The sequence below is a fragment of the Solea solea genome, chromosome 12, assembly GCF_958295425.1.
Source record: "Solea solea chromosome 12, fSolSol10.1, whole genome shotgun sequence".
NCBI classification, from domain to species: Eukaryota; Metazoa; Chordata; class Actinopteri; order Pleuronectiformes; family Soleidae; genus Solea; species Solea solea.
In genome coordinates this window covers 2,067,894-2,081,147 of record NC_081145.1, presented here as the reverse complement: position 1 = coordinate 2,081,147, position 13,254 = coordinate 2,067,894, and positions in this window count along the sequence as shown.

Sequence of the window (13,254 nt, the reverse complement as noted above, 5' to 3'; positions counted from 1 at the left end):
TGTCCTAGATCTTTCATGGGATCACCTTCAAACTTGGTGAGGTCACTTTGGACAAGTTGAGGATCCAAAGGTATCAAAATCTTTTCAATAGATATTATGGCGTAAGAGTAAGGGGCCGGCAAAGTTGGTGAAAATTTTAATGTTTCGCCACAGGCAACAAAACTCTTATAACTTTGCGATAGAAGGTCACATCCCAACCAAATTACCTAGGGTTGATGATGGACCATTGCTGAAGAAGTCTGTGAAAAAAACGTAAATTTTGAGCACAGTGCCTCCTTGTGGTAACAAAATATACAAAAAAAAACAATTTCGGTTATAACTTTTACAGAGTTAATCGTATCAAACTCAAAATTTGGGAAAACATTTAAAACACATGTTCGATGATGCGTGCTTAATATGATAACAAATCGTTCAACGGTGTTGCCACAGCAACACTGCAAAGTCAGATATTTGTGACAAAAAACAAACTGCTACAACTTTACGAATCCGAGTCCGATCTGAACCAAACTTGCTTGGATTGATGATAGTCTGGCCCTGAAGACGCCTATATGAAAATATTCACTTTCAAAAACAGCGCCCCCTGGTGACAGCAGACACTATGACGCCTGGTATTTGAATGAACTAGTCCTAGAGCTTTTGTGCGATCACCTTTAAACTTTGTGAGGTCACTGTGGACAAGTTGAGGATCTAAAGTTATTAAAAGTTTTTCAAAATGTCGCATGGTTTTTGAGATAGGGGGCGCCAAAGTTGGCGTTCATTCATATTTCTCACAACAAAAGGCAAAACTCTTACAACCCGTAAAACTTGTCCTCCTGAGGATCACGTTGAATGTACATGCATGAAACTTGGTACTCACGCGTTCCTTAGGTCCAGACGGTCAAAAAAGTCAGCGTAGCCGAAGCTCTAAAACGAACAGGAAAGCCGCCATCTTGGATTGAAAGTAAATTTTTGGGAGATTTTGGCCATTTCGGAACAATGGTATGTGAACTAACTTGTCATAGAGCTTTTGTGCGATCACCTTTAAACTTTGTGAGGTCACTGTGGACAAGTTGAGGATCCAAAGGTATCAAAATCTTTTCATTAAGTATCACGGCGAACAAGAAGAAGGGCGGCAAAGTTGGCGAAAATCACGATTCCTCGCAACACACATCAATTTCTTATAACTTTGCCATGGAAGGTCAGATATTGACCAAACTAGTGACAATCGATGATGGGCCCTTGCTAAAGATGTCTATGCAAAAATTGTAAATTTTGAAAACATCGCCTCCTGGTGGTAACAGAAAATACAACAAATGTCACAATTTCAATCACAATTTCGCATATAACTTTTACAGAATTTATTGTAGCAAACTCAAGATAGGTGAAAAAATTTAAAACACATGGTAGATGATGTGTGCATAATATGATAACAAATCCTTCAACGGAGTGGCCATGTCAACACTGCAAAGGTTTTACTCAAAACTCTTATAACTTTGCGATAGAAGGTCCTTTTCCAACCAAATGTGCTAGGGGTTCAAGATGGACCATGGCTGACGAAGTCTATGCAAAAACTGTACATTTTAAAAACAGCGCCTCCTGGTAGTAACAGAAAATACAACAAATTCACAATTCCCTTATAACTTTTACAGACTTCTTTGTATCATACTCAAAATTTATGAAAAAAAACAAAACACATTGTAGATGATGCGTGCCTAATATGAGAAGAAATCGTTTAACGTGTTGCCTGGCAAAAATGCAAAGGATTACCTAAACTGAGCGATTCAATTATGCAATACCATTTTTCGCCACATGATGGAGGCATTTGCCTACAAATCTATCAAATCTAACATTTACAGTTTCTCATGCTGTTTTAACAGGGATTGGTGTATCCACTTGAAACTTGATATGTGAGACCTCAGACCCGTCAGGAACATGTCTATAAAGCAGTAATGCCAAAGTCAAATACACGGGGGGCAAAAATAAAAAAAGTGGAGGGCTGGGCTGGTTCATTGTTTATTAAAACTTGCAATTATTGCACATATTGAACCAATACCAATACCAATACCACAGCCTATATTGCACTTAATCATTAAATTAAATTAAATTAAATTAAATTAAATTAAATTAAATTAAATTAAATTAAATTAAATTAAATTAAGCAAAACATAAATAAAATCAGTTGCAATATTTTCTCAAGGCTCTTTCAGTAACAAATTGAAAACATTTTTCCTTCTTTTTAACAGGTAAACAGCAAAATGTTATTTTCCTTCAAAGCTCAATGGCAAGATAAATGCAAAAATGGAACAGCATGTGTTACAAAACAAATCAGTGTGCTGCTCTGATCCTCACCAATGTCTGTCTAATAAAATTAGAAGTTAGTGCAAACTTGAAAAAGTGCAAAACAGTTACATGTTTCATAGTGCCTTCTTAAGTTATATTCTTTCATAACGACACACTGTCTCCACACACAAGACACACAGGCTTTCCATTTACTTCGGTGAACATTATTCTGCCTCCCACCTGTCTTGAAACCCCATGTTTTCAGCGTCTACCTTTCTATTTGCCTATTTGGGGGAGAGGGAGATGAAAATTGACGGCGATGTTTAGTCCTCCACTGTGACTGTGATGCTGTTCATGAAGGATGACACGGGATCGCGCTCGCTTGCGGGCACTCGCAGTGCATCTTGGGATTTGTAGTATGATGGTGCTGAGGGCACATAATACTGAAAGCCGGTTTTAATAGTAATTAAATATCATCCCGCGAGCCAGAGATAACTCATTCACGGGCCTTGATTCTGACATATGTGCTGTACAGGATAACCTCCCTACAGGAAGTAGAACTCCCGAAACAGGAAGTCAAGTCTAACATTGTCCAATCTTCACAAAACTTGATATGTGAGTCAAAGGAACGTCCCTGAACACGTTTACGGACACACCTTTCACAAAACAGGAAGTCAGCCATTTTAAACAGGAAGTGCCCTCTAACTTAGCACATGGACGCTGAAAATAGTCCAAGCTGAAAATAACTACTAGCGCAAGCAATTAATGAACGGAAGATGAGCTAGAGGACTCGCACGGCGACGTGGGCGCAGGGAAACCCGCGAGCCGTCAAGCTCGAACCCGTTGATTACCGCTTGCGGTACTAGTTAGGGTTCGAGCAACTGGTTGCAAGAACCCTATTGTAATCGCTAAGATTATTCTTATTCTTATTCTTATTATTATTATTCCTCCAAATGAATCGCGTTTTTGAGGCCTTTCCCATGCCCCAAAACTCACCAAATTTTGCAACCCCATCAGACCTGGTGTAAAATTACGTATATCAGTGTTTCAAGAAATGTGCGTCAAAAAATGGAAGAGGGCGGGGCTAAAAACTGACGCAAAAAACTTCTATTAGGTCATCTGCTCTTGGGTTTAACGTACATGAACGAAACTTGGCACACATGTTCATGAGGTGGGGACGGTCAAAAAAGTCGATGACAACTTCCCTGTGAATCCTACAGGAAGGCCGCCATCTTGGATTGCACGCCAAAACAGAGGCGATTTTGGCCATTTCGCACCATCGGTATTTGAACGAACTTGTCCTAGAGCTTACATGGGATCACGTTCAAACTTGGTGAGGTCACTGTGGACAAGTTGGGGATCTAACGATGCTTATGGTTAGTTGAAATGTCGCATGGCGTACGAGAAAAGGGCCGGCAAAGTTGGCGAAAATTTGTAATTTCTCGCTACACGCAACGAAACTCTTATAACTTTGTGATGGAAGGTCCGATCGTAACCAAACTTGTGGCGATCGATGATAAGCCCTTGCTGAAGATGCCTATGCAAAAACTGTTAAGTTTGTAAACATCACCTCCTGGTGGTGGCAGAAAATCTAAAAAAAAAAGTTACTTTTACAATTTCGGGAATAACTTTTACAGAAATGATTGTATCAAACTCAAAATTGGTTAAAAGATTCTAAACACAAGGTAGACTATGCGTGCTCAATATGATGGCGTATCGTTACATGATGTTGCCATGGTAATGATGCAAAGTCGGATTTTTGCCACAAAAAAACAAACTGCTACCGCTTTGCGAATCCTAGTCCAATCTGAACCAAACTTGCTAGGATTGATGATAGTCCGGCCCTGAAGACACCTATATGAAAATATTCACTTTCAAAAACAGCACCCCCTGGTGACGGAGACAATATGACCTCTGGTATTTGAATGAATTAATCCTAGAGTTCTTGTGCGATCACCTTTAAACTTGGTCAGGTCACTGTGAACCAGTTGAGGAACTTAAGTTATCAAAAGTTTTTTAAAATGTCTCATGGTGTACGAGATAGGGGGCGCCAAAGTGGGTGTAAATTCCTATTTTTCACAACAAAAAGCGAAACTCTAATAACTTTGCGATGGAAGATCCAATCCCAACCAAACTTCCTATGATTGATAATGGGTAGTTGCTGAAGGCGACTATATTGCCGAAAACAATAAATTTTGAAAACAGCGCCTCCTGGTGGTGGTAGAAAATACAAAAAAAAAAAAACTGTCACAACTTTGCCAATCCTGGTCCAATCTGAACCAAACTTGCTAGGATTGTTGATAGTCTGGCCCTGAACAAACCTATGTGAAAATATTGCAAGTCAAAATCAGCGCCCCCTGGTGAAAGTGGACGGGCCAAAAACCTGCTCCACCCCCTAAAACTTGTGGTCCTGAGGAGCACGTTTAATGTACATGCACGAAACTTGGTACACGTGTTCCTTAGGTCGGGCCGGTCAAAAAAGTCAGCGTAGCCTATGCTCTAAAACGAACAGGAAAGCCGCCATCTTGGATTGAAAGTAAATGCTTTGCTGATTTTGGCCATTTCACACCAATGATATTTGAACAGATTTGTCCTAGATCTTTCATGGGATCACCTTCAAACTTGGTGAGGTCACTTTGGACAAGTTGAGGATCCAAAGGTATCAAAATCTTTTCAATAGGTATTATGGCGTAAGAGTAAGGGGCCGGCAAAGTTGGTGAAAATTTTAATGTTTCGCCACAGGCAACAAAACTCTTATAACTTTGCGATAGAAGGTCACATCCCAACCAAATTACCTAGGGTTGATGATGGACCATTGCTGAAGAAGTCTGTGAAAAAAACGTAAATTTTGAGCACAGTGCCTCCTTGTGGTAACAAAATATACAAAAAAAAACAATTTCGGTTATAACTTTTACAGAGTTAATCGTATCAAACTCAAAATTTGGGAAAACATTTAAAACACATGTTCGATGATGCGTGCTTAATATGATAACAAATCGTTCAACGGTGTTGCCACAGCAACACTGCAAAGTCAGATATTTGTGACAAAAAACAAACTGCTACAACTTTACGAATCCGAGTCCGATCTGAACCAAACTTGCTTGGATTGATGATAGTCTGGCCCTGAAGACGCCTATATGAAAATATTCACTTTCAAAAACAGCGCCCCCTGGTGACAGCAGACACTATGACGCCTGGTATTTGAATGAACTAGTCCTAGAGCTTTTGTGCGATCACCTTTAAACTTTGTGAGGTCACTGTGGACAAGTTGAGGATCTAAAGTTATTAAAAGTTTTTCAAAATGTCGCATGGTTTTTGAGATAGGGGGCGCCAAAGTTGGCGTTCATTCATATTTCTCACAACAAAAGGCAAAACTCTTACAACCCGTAAAACTTGTCCTCCTGAGGATCACGTTGAATGTACATGCATGAAACTTGGTACTCACACGTTCCTTAGGTCCAGACGGTCAAAAAAGTCAGCGTAGCCGAAGCTCTAAAACGAACAGGAAAGCCGCCATCTTGGATTGAAAGTAAATTTTTGGGAGATTTTGGCCATTTCGGAACAATGGTATGTGAACTAACTTGTCATAGAGCTTTTGTGCGATCACCTTTAAACTTTGTGAGGTCACTGTGGACAAGTTGAGGATCCAAAGGTATCAAAATCTTTTCATTAAGTATCACGGCGAACAAGAAGAAGGGCGGCAAAGTTGGCGAAAATCACGATTCCTCGCAACACACATCAATTTCTTATAACTTTGCCATGGAAGGTCAGATATTGACCAAACTAGTGACAATCGATGATGGGCCCTTGCTAAAGATGTCTATGCAAAAATTGTAAATTTTGAAAACATCGCCTCCTGGTGGTAACAGAAAATAAAACACGTCACAATTTCAATCACAATTTCGCATATAACTTTTACAGAATTTATTGTAGCAAACTCAAGATAGGTGAAAAAATTTAAAACACATGGTAGATGATGTGTGCATAATATGATAACAAATCCTTCAACGGAGTGGCCATGTCAACACTGCAAAGGTTTTACTCAAAACTCTTATAACTTTGCGATAGAAGGTCCTTTTCCAACCAAATGTGCTAGGGGTTCAAGATGGACCATGGCTGACGAAGTCTATGCAAAAACTGTACATTTTAAAAACAGCGCCTCCTGGTAGTAACAGAAAATACAACAAATTCACAATTCCCTTATAACTTTTACAGACTTCTTTGTATCATACTCAAAATTTATGAAAAAAAACAAAACACATTGTAGATGATGCGTGCCTAATATGAGAAGAAATCGTTTAACGGCGTTGCCTGGCAAAAATGCAAAGGATTACCTAAACTGAGCGATTCAATTATGCAATACCATTTTTCGCCACATGATGGAGGCATTTGCCTACAAATCTATCAAATCTAACATTTACAGTTTCTCATGCTGTTTTAACAGGGATTGGTGTATCCACTTGAAACTTGATATGTGAGACCTCAGACCCGTCAGGAACATGTCTATAAAGCAGTAATGCCAAAGTCAAATACACGGGGGGCAAAAATAAAAAAAAGTGGAGGGCTGGGCTGGTTCATTGTTTATTAAAACTTGCAATTATTGCACATATTGAACCAATACCAATACCAATACCACAGCCTATATTGCACTTAATCATTAAATTAAATTAAATTAAATTAAATTAAATTAAATTAAATTAAATTAAATTAAATTAAATTAAATTAAGCAAAACATAAATAAAATCAGTTGCAATATTTTCTCAAGGCTCTTTCAGTAACAAATTGAAAACATTTTTCCTTCTTTTTAACAGGTAAACAGCAAAATGTTATTTTCCTTCAAAGCTCAATGGCAAGATAAATGCAAAAATGAAACAGCATGTGTTACAAAACAAATCAGTGTGCTGCTCTGATCCTCACCAATGTCTGTCTAATAAAATTAGAAGTTAGTGCAAACTTGAAAGTGCAAAACAGTTACATGTTTCATAGTGCCTTCTTAAGTTATATTCTTTCATAACGACACACTGTCTCCACACACAAGACACACAGGCTTTCCATTTACTTCGGTGAACATTATTCTGCCTCCCACCTGTCTTGAAACCCCATGTTTTCAGCGTCTACCTTTCTATTTGCCTATTTGGGGGAGAGGGAGATGAAAATTGACGGCGATGTTTAGTCCTCCACTGTGACTGTGATGCTGTTCATGAAGGATGACACGGGATCGCGCTCGCTTGCGGGCACTCGCAGTGCATCTTGGGATTTGTAGTATGATGGTGCTGAGGGCACATAATACTGAAAGCCGGTTTTAATAGTAATTAAATATCATCCCGCGAGCCAGAGATAACTCATTCACGGGCCTTGATTCTGACATATGTGCTGTAAGGGATAACCTCCATACAGGAAGTAGAACTCCCGAAACAGGAAGTCAAGTCTAACATTGTCCAATCTTCACAAAACTTGATATGTGAGTCAAAGGAACGTCCCTGAACACGTTTACGGACACACCTTTCACAAAACAGGAAGTCAGCCATTTTAAACAGGAAGTGCCCTCTAACTTAGCACATGGACGCTGAAAATAGTCCAAGCTGAAAATAACTACTACCGCAAGCAATTAATGAACGGAAGATGAGCTAGAGTACTCGCGCGGCGACGTGGGCGCAGGGAAACCCGCGAGCCGTCAAGCTCGAACCCGTTGATTACCGCTTGCGGTACTAGTTCTTATTATTATTCCTCCAAATGAATCGCGTTTTTGAGGCCTTTCCCATGCCCCAAAACTCACCAATTTTTGCAAGCTCATCAGACCTGGTGTAAATTTACGTTTATTAGTGTTTCGGGAAATGTGCGTCAAAAAATGAAAGTGGGCGGGGCAAATAACTGTTTTAGCCCCTAAAACTTGTGGGCCTGAGGAGCACGTTTAATGTACATGCACGAAACTTGGTACACACGTTCCTTGGATCGGGACGGTCAAAAAACCTAGGGAAGCCTAAGCTCTAAAACGAACAGGAAAGCCGCCATCTTGGATTGAAAGTTCATTTTTGGCTGATTTTGGCCATTTCACACCATCGGTATTTGAACGAACTTGTCCTAGAGCTTTCATGGGATCCCCTTTAAACTTGCTGAGGTCACTGTGGACAAGTTGAGGATCTAAAGTTGCTAAAAACTTTTTAATAAGTATCATGGCGTACGAGAAAGGGGCCGGCAAAGTTGGTGAACATTTTAATTTTTCGCCACAGGCAACAAAACTCTTATAACTTTGCGATAGAAGGTCACATCCCAACCAAATTACCTAGGGTTGATGATTGCCCATTGCTGAAGAAGTCTGTGAAAAAAACGTACATTTTTAGCACAGCGCCTCCTTGTGGTAACAGAAAATACAAAAAGTACACAATTTCGGTAATAACTTTTACATAGTTAATCGTATCAAACCCAAAATTTGTGAAAACAATCAAAACACATGATAGATGATGCGTGCTTAATATGATAACAAATCGTTCAACGGTGTTGCCATGGTAACACTGCAAAGTCAGATATATGTGACAAAAAAACAAACTGCTACAACTTTGCGAATCTGAGTCCAATCTGAACCAAACTGGCTAGGATTGATGATAGTCCAGCCCTGAAGACGCCTATATGAAAATATTCACTTTCAAAAACAGCGCCTCCTGGTGACAGCAGACACTATGACACCTGATATTTGAATGAACTAGTCCTAGAGTTTTTGTGCGATCACCTTGAAAGTTGGTGAGGTCACTGTGAACAAGTTGCCGAGCAAAAGTTCCTGAAAGCTTTTTAAAATGTCGCTCGGTGTACGAGATAGGGGGCGCCAAAGTTGGCGTTCATCAATATTTTTTACAACAAGAGGCGAAACTCTTACAACCCGTAAAACTTGTCCTCCTGAGGAGCACGTTGAATGTACATGCACAAAGCTTGGTACTCACGCGTTCCTTAGGTCCAGACGGTCAAAAAAGTCAGCGTAGCCAAACCTCTAAAGCGAACAGGAAAGCCGCCATCTTGGATTGAAAGTACATTTTTGGCAGATTTTGGCCATTTCGCACCAATGGTATGTGAACGCACTTGTCATAGAGCTTTAATGGGATCACCTTCAAACTTTGTGAGGTCACTGTGGACAAGTTGAGGATCTAAAGATATTAAAAGTTTTTCAAAATGTCACATAGTTTTTGAGATAGGGGGCGCCAAAGTTGGCGTTCATTCATATTCTTCACAACAAAAGGCAAAACTCTTATAAACCCTAACACTTGTCCTCCTGAGGAGCACGTTTAATGTACATGCACTAAACTTGGTACTCAAGCGTTCCTTAGGTCGGGACGGTCAAAAAATTCAAAGCAGCCTAAGCTCTAAAACAAACAGGAAAGCCGCCATCTTGGATTGAAAGTACATTTTTAGCAGATTTTGGCCATTTCGCACCAATGTTATGTGAACGCACTTGTCATAGAGCTTTAATGGGATCACCTTCAAACTTTGTGAGGTCACTGTGGACAAGTTGAGGATCCAAAGGTATCAAAATCTTTTCATTAAGTATCACGGCGAACAAGAAGAAGGGCGGCAAAGTTGGCGAAAATCACGATTCCTCGCAACACACATCAATTTCTTATAACTTTGCCATGGAAGGTCAGATATTGACCAAACTAGTGACAATCGATGATGGGTCCTTGCTAAAGATGTCTATGCAAAAATTGTAAATTTTGAAAACATCGCCTCCTGGTGGTAACAGAAAATACAACACATGTCACAATTTCAATCACAATTTCGCATATAACTTTTACAGAATTTATTGTAGCAAACTCAAGATAGGTGAAAAAATTTAAAACACATGGTAGATGATGTGTGCATAATATGATAACAAATCCTTCAACACTGTTGCCATGTCAACACTGCAAAGGTTTTACTCAAAACTCTTATAACTTTGCGATAGAAGGTCCTTTTCCAACCAAATGTGCTAGGGGTTCAAGATGGACTATGGCTGACGAAGTCTATGCAAAAACTGTACATTTTAAAAACAGCGCCTCCTGGTAGTAACAGAAAATACAACAAATTCACAATTCCCTTATAACTTTTACAGACTTCTTTGTATCATACTCAAAATTTATGAAAAAAAACAAAACACATTGTAGATGATGCGTGCCTAATATGAGAAGAAATCGTTTAACGGTGCTGCCTGGCAAAAATGCAAAGGATTACCTAAACTGAGCGATTCAATTATGCAATACCATTTTTCGCCACATGATGGAGGCATTTGCCTACAAATCTATCAAATCTAACATTTACAGTTTCTCATGCTGTTCTAACAGGGATTGGTGTATCCACTTGAAACTTGATATGTGAGACCTCAGACCCGTCAGGAACATGTCTATAAAGCAGTAATGCCAAAGTCAAATACACGGGGGGCAAAAATAAAAAAAGTGGAGGGCTGGGCTGGTTCAATGTTTATTAAAACTTGCAATTATTGCACATATTGAACCAATACCAATACCAATACCACACCAATTAAATTAAATTAAATTAAATTAAATTAAATTAAATTAAATTAAATTAAATTAAATTAAATTAAATTAAATTACGTTAAATTAAATTAAGCAAAACATAAATAAAATCAGTTGCAATATTTTCTCAAGGCTCTTTCAGTAACAAATTGAAAACATTTTTTCTTCTTTTTAACAGGTAAACAGCAAAATGTTATTTTCCTTCAAAGCTCAATGGCAAGATAAATGCAAAAATGAAACAGCATGTGTTACAAAACAAATCAGTGTGCTGCTCTGATCCTCACCAATGTCTGTCTAATAAAATTAGAAGTTAGTGCAAACTTGAAAAAGTTCAAAACAGTTACATGTTTCATAGTGCCTTCTTAAGTTATATTCTTTCATAACGACACACTGTCTCCACACACAAGACACACAGGCTTTCCATTTACTTCGGTGAACATTACTCTGCCTCCCACCTGTCTTGAAACCCCATGTTTTCAGCGTCTACCTTTCTATTTGCCTATTTGGGGGAGAGGGAGATGAAAATTGACGGCGATGTTTAGTCCTCCACTGTGACTGTGATGCTGTTCATGAAGGATGACACGGGATCGCGCTCGCTTGGGGGCACTCGGTACGCGCCAATGCACTCGCAGTGCATCTTGGGATTTGTAGTATGATGGTGCTGAGGGCACATAATACTGAAAGCCGGTTTTAATAGTAATTAAATATCATCCCGCGAGCCAGAGATAACTCATTCACGGGCCTTGATTCTGACATATGTGCTGTAAAGGATAACTTCCCTACAGGAAGTAGAACTCCCGAAACAGGAAGTCAAGTCTAACATTGTCCAATCTTCACAAAACTTGATATGTGAGTCAAAGGAACGTCCCTGAACACGTTTACGGACACACCTTTCACAAAACAGGAAGTCAGCCATTTTAAACAGGAAGTGCCCTCTAACTTAGCACATGGACGCTGAAAATAGTCCAAGCTGAAAATAACTACTACCGCAAGCAATTAATGAACGGAAGATGAGCTAGAGGACTCGCACGGCGACGTGGGCGCAGGGAAACCCGCGAGCCGTCAAGCTCGAACCCGTTGATTACCGCTTGCGGTACTAGTTATTAGGGTTCGAGCAACTTGGTTGCAAGAACCCTATTGTAATTGTAAAGATTATTCTTCTTCTTCCTCTTCACCAAAGTAAATCGCGTTTTAGAGGCCCTGAACACGCTCCAAAACTCACCAATTTTTGCAAGCGCATCAGACCTGGTGTAAATTTACGTTTATTAGTGTTTCGGGAAATGTGCGTCAAAAAATGAAAGTGGGCGGGGCAAATAACTGCTCCACCCCCGAAAACGCGTAGGCCTGAGAAGCACGTTTAATGTACATGCACGAAACTTGGTACACGCGTTCCTTAGGTCGGGCTGGTCAAAAAAGTCAGCGTAGCCGAAGCTCTAAAACAAACAGGAAAGCCGCCATCTTGGAGTGAAAGTTCATTTTTTGATGATTTTGGCCATATCGCACCATCGGTATTTGAACGAACTTGTCCTAGAGCTTTCATGGGATCACCTTTAAACTTGCTGAGGTCACTATGGACAAGTTGAGGATCTAAAGTTCCTAAAAACTTTTTAATAAGTATCATGGCGTACGAGAAAGGGGCCGGCAAAGTTGATGAAAATTTTAATTTTTCGCCACAGGCAACAAAACTCTAATAACTTTGCGATAGAAGGTCACATCCCAACCAAATTACCTAGGGTTGATGATGGACTATTGCTGAAGAAGTCTGTGAAAAAAACGTACATTTTTAGCACAGCGCCTCCTTGTGGTAACAGAAAATACAAAAAGTACACAATTTCGGTAATAACTTTTACATAGTTAATCGTATCAAACCCAAAATTTGTGAAAACAGTCAAAACACATGATAGATGATGCGTGCTTAATATGATAACAAATCGTTCAACGGTGTTGCCATGGCAACACTGCAAAGTCAGATATTTGTGACAAATAAACAAACTGCTACAACTTTGCGAATCCGAGTCCAATCTGAACCAAACTTGCTAGGATTGATGATAGTCCAGCCCTGAAGACGCCTATATGAAAATATTCACTTTCAAAAACAGCGCCCCCTGGTGACAGCAGACACTATGACACCTGATATTTGAATGAACTTGTCCTAGAGTTTTTGTGCGATCACCTTGAAAGTTGGTTAGGTCACTGTGAACAAGTTGCCGAGCATAAGTTCCTGAAAGCTTTTTAAAATGTCGCTCGGTGTACGAGATGGGGGCGCCAAAGTTGGCGTTGATCCATATTTTTCACAACAAGAGGCGAAACTCTTACAACCCGTAAAACTTGTCCTCCTGAGGAGCACGTTGAATGTACATGCACGAAGCTTGGTACTCACGCGTTCCTTAGGGCCAGACGGTCAAAAAAGTCAGCGTAGCCGAAGCTCTAAAACTAACAGGAAAGCCGCCATCTTGGATTGAAAGTACATTTTTGGCAGATTTTGGCCATTTTGCAC